This window comes from Dendropsophus ebraccatus, chromosome 12, assembly GCF_027789765.1.
Source record: "Dendropsophus ebraccatus isolate aDenEbr1 chromosome 12, aDenEbr1.pat, whole genome shotgun sequence".
Lineage (NCBI taxonomy): Eukaryota > Metazoa > Chordata > Amphibia > Anura > Hylidae > Dendropsophus > Dendropsophus ebraccatus.
In genome coordinates this window covers 89754171-89760680 of record NC_091465.1, presented here as the reverse complement: position 1 = coordinate 89760680, position 6510 = coordinate 89754171, and positions in this window count along the sequence as shown.

The window sequence follows — 6510 nt, the reverse complement described above, 5'->3', positions numbered from 1 at the left end:
CCGGGGTATAGTACTTGCAGTACCTGACCATGGTGCTGAGGGTATAGTACGTGACAATGGTGTTGCGGGTATAGTACCTGACCATGGTGCTGGGGGTATAGTACCTGTCCATGGTGCCGGGGGTATAGTACCTGTCCATGGTGCCTGGGGTATAGTACCTGAACATGGTGCTGGAAGTAGAGTACCTGTCCATGGTGCCTGGGGTATAGTACCTGACCATGGTGCTGGAAGTAGAGTACCTGTCCATGGTGCCTGGGGTATAGTACCTGACCATGGTGCTGGGGGTATAGTACCTGACCATGGTGCTGGGGGTATAGTACCTGTCCATGGTGCCGGGGGTATAGTACCGGACCATGGTGTTGGGGGTATAGTACCTGACCATTGTGCCAGGGTATAGTACCTGACTATGGTGCCGTGGGTAGAGTACCAGACCATGGTGCCGGGTGTATAGTACCTGACCGTGGTGTTGGGGGTATAGTACCTGACCTTAGTGCCGGGGGTATAGTACCTGTCCGTGGTGCCGGGGGTATAGTACCTGTCCGTGGTGCCAGGGGTATAGTACCTGTCCATTGGTCTGGGGGTATAGTACCTGACCATGGTGCCGGGGGTATAGTACGTGCAGTACCTGACCATGGTGCTGAGGGTATAGTACGTGACAATGGTGTTGCGGGTATAGTACCTGACCATGGTGCTGGGGGTATAGTACCTGTCCATGGTGCTGAAAGTAGAGTACCTGTCCATGGTGCCGGGGGTATAGTACCTGACCATGGTGCTGGGGGTATAGTACCTGACCGTGGTGTCGGGGGTAGAGTACCTGTCCATGGTGCTGGAAGTAGAGTACCTGTCCATGGTGCTGAGGGTATAGTCATGACCATGGTGCAGGGGGTATAGTACCTGACCATGGTGCCGGGGGTATAGTACCTGTCCATGGTGCTGGAAGTAGAGTACCTGTCCATGGTGCCTGGGGTATAGTACCTTACCATGGTGCTGGAAGTAGAGTACCTGTCCATGGTGCCTGGGGTATAGTACCTTACCATGGTGCTGGAAGTAGAGTACCTGTCCATGGTGCCTGGGGTATAGTACCTGACCATGGTGCTGGGGGTATAGTACCTGACCGTGGTGCTGGGAGTATATTACCTGACCATGGTGCAGAGGGTATAGTACCTGACCATGGTGTTGGGGGTATAGTACCTGACCATGGTGCCAGGGTATAGTACCAGACCATGGTGCCGTGGGTATAGTACCAGACCATGGTGCCGGGGGTATAGTACCTGACCGTGGTACCGGGGGTATAGTACCTGTCCGTGGTGCCGGGGGTATAGTACCTTACCATGGTGCCGGGGGTATAGTACCTGACCTTAGTGCCGGGGGTATAGTACCTGTCCGTAGTGCCGGGGGTATAGTACCTGTCCGTGGTGCCGGTGGTATAGTACCTGTCCGTGGTGCCGGTGGTATAGTACCTGTCCGTGGTGCCGGGGGTATAGTACCTGTCCGTGGTGCCGGGGGTATAGTACCTGTCCGTGGTGTCGGGGGTATAGTACCTTTCCGTGGTGCCGGCGGTATAGTACCTGTACATACTCTCTGGTTTCCCCACCTCAGGAGGAGACTCGGTGATCTCCAGTAATTGCTCTTTATGTTTATAAGAGGCTCTTGACTTCTTTATGAGATAAGAAGAGGCTGAGGTGGAATTTCTCATCTGATTGGTGTTATGGTGCTGTGTGAGATAGAAGGCTTAGGGGCCACATGCTGCTGGGATTTGTAGTCCTACACAGGGCCAGGTGTGTGTGTGTGTGTGGGGGGGGTGGGGGTGGAGGCATAGAGCAGATCTCCCCCTCTCTGCTGTCTGATAACACAGGAGGCAAGTGTGTGTGTGTGAGGGGGGGGTGAGGGGCATAGGGCAGGTCTCCCCCCTCTCTTCTGTGTGTCTGATAACACAGGAGGAAGGTGTGTGTGTGAGGGGGTGTGTGGAGGCATAGGGCAGATCTCCCCCTCTCTGCTGTCTGATGACACAGGGGGCAGGGGTGTGTAGGGTAGAGGTATAAGGCTGATCTCCCCCCTCTCCGCCGTGTGTCTGATAACACAGGGCCAGGTGTGTGTGTGGGGGGGGGGGGTGGAGGCATAGGGCTGATCTCCCCCCTCTCTGCCTTGTGTCTGATACACAGGGGGCAGGTGTGTGTGTGAGGGGGGGGGGGGTTAGGAGGCATAGGGCTGATTTCCCCCCTCTCTGCTGTCTGATAACACAGGAGGCAGGTGTGTGTGTGTGTGTGTGTGTGGGGGGGGGGGTGGAGGCATAGGGCTGATCTCCCCCCTCTCCGCCGTGTGTGTGATGACATAGGAGGCAGGTGTGTGTGTGAGGGGGGGGGGGGGGGGGGTGAGGGGCATAGGGCAGATCTCCCCCCTCTCTGCTGTCTGATGACACAGGGGGCAGGGGTGTGTAGGGTAGAGGTATAAGGCTGATCTCCCCCCTCTCCGCCGTGTGTCTGATAACACAGGAGGCAGGTGTGTGTGTGTGTGTGTGTGTGTGAGGGGGGGGGGAGGGCTGGCATAGGACAGATCTCCCCCCTCTCCGCCGTGTGCCTGATGTTCGGCTTTTCTCACTTTAGTCTTCTCTGCTTTCTTTTATGGTGGATGAATGGATGCAGCTGCCGGTTGATATTGGAGCTGATGATGCGTATGGATATATAGAAAATTAAGGACAAGGTATTCTCGAGTATTCAATTGCAAGTGCTTTCGTGCATCACTACAGAGCTATTTTGTTGTATTCATGTCATATATGCCCTGTTTATAGACCAACAGATACCTCACTTTATTTGCTATGTACCCATGGGGTCTTTCCCCCATTCCCTGTACTATGTATATTATATATTGTTTATCATATCATCTTGTCCAAGCACCATATCATTATATTTATCTCTATATTTCATGTTCATAGACTCCTAGAGAAAGGTGCCTTCACCGAAACGTCGGAATATGTCTGTGTTTACCAGTGTTACAAAATAAATGATGCACGAAAGCACTTGCAATTGAATACTCGAGACCACCTTGTCCTTAATTTTCTATAAAGGAACCGGTGGATTACTATCTATACTAGATATACTCGTTTCCACCTAGTATATACTACTGAGTGATACTCCTTCCTCCCACGAGCGTATGGATATATATCCATGGCTCAGTGTGTCGGCTCTCATCAGAGTGTGGGGGTTAGATGGGCTGAGTAGTGTGACAGTCTGAGCTCTGCTCCATCTCTTCATGGATGGAGATGAGCGGCTCCTTCCATCCTCATTCCTTACGCTCTCCTCCATGCAGCCGCTCCTTCTGTCTGCGTTACGTCAATGCTCCTGGAGAACGGTGAAGCCCTCCCGTGAAATGGCTCAGCGAGGTCTTAAACCCTCAATTTAACATGTCCAGGGGCGGCTGTGAGATGATAGAGTGAGAGCCCCGAGGCAGAGCCGATCCTCAGCCAAGAGCCTGGAGGAGCTCCCCCCAGCCCTGGCCACCTCTTCTGACTCTTATTATGGACGGCGGCTTGTCTTACAGTGGGGGATGAGAAGTGACAAGACATTTAGCAGCCGCCGTCTTCTTCTCTTACTGACTTTACCCAATACCCGGCTTGTCGCTTTAAAGACCCCTGTGCGCCAGCCACGCCTGATGTCCTATCATAGATTAATGGTCCGGCTCCAAGTGACGCAGGTGTCAGCCCTGGAAATATAATAAAGCGGAGAATCGTCTTGTCAATCCTCTGGGTGGATGGACGCCTCTTCCTCAATAGATAGCAACAGATCTCTCCATCTTCTTGGGTCACCGGGCTCTTAACCTCCGACATCTCACACTGTCTTAAAGGGATTTGTTAACCATCGTCAATCCTGCCTTGTGTCATCCGCCAGACTGATTGATGCTGTCCCCAAACATCCATGATGATCTATGGCTGGTGCAATGGTGCATGCCCACTGCTCACCCTCCTCTGACAAATCCGTCTGGAGAATATTCCATAGCCATAGTCAGTAACATATCCACCCAACTGCTGCAGAACCTCATTTGGAAAAGGAAGAGGTAGCTTTAAAGGGCTTATTCACAAAAAAAATGTATCTTTCAGAGCAACTGGTCTCAGTGGTGTCAGAGATTTCTAATTTACTTCTATTAAGTCCCCTAGTCCTTATCAGCTGCTGTATGTCCTGCAGGAAGTGGTGTATTCTCTCCAGTCTGACACAGTGCTCTCTGCTGCCACCTCTGTCCATGTCAGGAACTGTCCAGAGCAGCAGCAAATTCCTATAGAAAACCTCTCCTGCTCTTCAGACTGGAAAGAATAAACCACTTCCTACAGGACAAACAGCAGTTGTTAAGTACTGGAAGACTTGAAAATTTTAAATAGGCGTAAATTACAAATCTCTGACACTTTCTGGCACCAGTTGATTTAAAAGAAAATTTTTGTGAACTACCTCTTTAAAGCAATCAACAACTATAGGTTGATTGTTAGGAGGCACCATCTTCTCTTCCCAAAGTGCCGGAGAGTCAGTGGCTGCAGAGATTACTGCTCTTTTCAATGCTGGGAGTTGTAGTTTAGCACTAGAGAGAAAGCCAGATGGCTGCACTTGGTAAAGCTGGCTTGTTTCTTTAGTAGGGAGCCCTGATCTTAGCCCCCTCCTCATTGCCCGTCTGCTGTCACCATCACACGTTTAGATCAATAGATAGTCTATAAAGATTGAAGCCATAGAGATCTGTTAGGTTTGTGGAAGATGTCCAGGACGGGATACAATTGTAACAAATGCTCAGCTGTAGCTTGTAGGATAGGATGGGCTGTGGGACCTGATGTTCCCATTCACTGACAGCAAGAACAGATCTTTAGAATGGAGACTATAAACCTGAAGTATAATAGCTATAAGTTTCAGAACTCTGTGCCGTCCTCCCACTCCGCTCCGACCCCCTACCTTCCCTGTTTATTCCTCCAACCTGTACAATGGCTGCCATTTATGTGTAATTGTCACTGTGCAGAGCGGAGGACGCAGCGGGATCCGGGTACAAACGTTAGGAAATCTGCAACAAATGTCAGTAATCAAAGAAATGGCAGCAAATTGTTCTGTCACCAACTCTGCTAGTGGAGGTAGTGTCTGTAAATACATCGTAATCCGGGGGAAGGTGCCGCCATCACTGCAGAGATTATGGGTTAAGCTGTGCATCATGTAATGGCATTTTAGTATCAATGTATAGGGGACATTGCCTTACACTGTGACTCCCATCCCACGGCTGACGTCTTTACACATAGATAAACACACTGCCCCCACCACCTTCTTCCCATCCTGGTGCTATCTCTTCCCCATGTTAGTGATGCAGCCGTCCGTCCACCTGATGGAGAATGTCACCCATTGTTCAGTTCTGACAGCCTTTGGGATAGGACCAGACAGGCTTGTCTCCCTCCCACCACACACCCACATACCAATGTGCCTTGGGCCCCCATGACCTTGTTCTGGTCCCTGGTTGTCATTCTTTGTCCCATTACCTTGGTCCTTGGTTGTTCTTTCTTTAGCCCCCATGACCCTATCCTGGTCTCTGGTTGTCCTTTAGTGGGCCCACAAGTCCCTGTCCCCAGGTTTCCTTACTTGAGCCTCCATGGCCTGTCCCTGGTTGTTTATCCTTGGACCCCCATGACCCTGCCCTGGTCTCTGGTTGTCCTTTAGTGGGCCCAAATGTCCCTGTCCCCAAAGTTCTTTAACTGGACCTCCATGTCCTCTCCCTAGTTGTCCTTACTTGAGCCTACAAGTCCTGTCCCCAGTTGTCCTTACTTGAGCTCCCATGTCCTGTCCCCGGTAGTTTCTCCCTGTGCTTCCATATCCTGTTCCCGGTTGTTCTTCCTTGAGCCTCCATGTCTTGTCCCTGGTAGTTCCTCCTTTGGCCTCCATGTCCTATTTTGGTAGTACTTCCTTGGGCCTCCATGTCCTGTGCCCAGTTATTTTTTTCTTGGGGCTCCATGTCCTCTCCTGGTAGTAGTTCCTTGGGCTCCATGTCCTCTCCTGGTAGTAGTTCCTTGGGCTCCATGTCCTCTCCTGCTAGTAGTTCCTTGGGCTCCATGTCCTCTCCTGGTAGTAGTTCCTTGGGCTCCATGTCCTGTCCCTGTAGTTCTTACTTGGGCCTCATGCTGTGCCTGATCAATCTTCTTTGAATGCTTTTGGTTGGTATTGAACATTACATGACCCCACACAACACCGGACATCACTATCCATCCCCCGGTCATAGTTGTTCAGATCCTAAAGGTTCCAATAAACATTAGGGCCCTTTTCCACCGGACGATTATCGTTTGCATAATCTTTAACGATTAACGATCTCAAACGACCGCTATTGCGAAAGACCTGAAAACATTCACTCATTTCCATGGAACGTTAATCGTTACTTATGATCGTAATTGCGATCGTTTTTCTTCGCTATTTATTCGCTATTACGTTCGTATCTATTGCGAACGACCGAATAATGTCTTATTCAATGCAAACGATTTGCGAATGTTTTGCGAACGAGCAACGA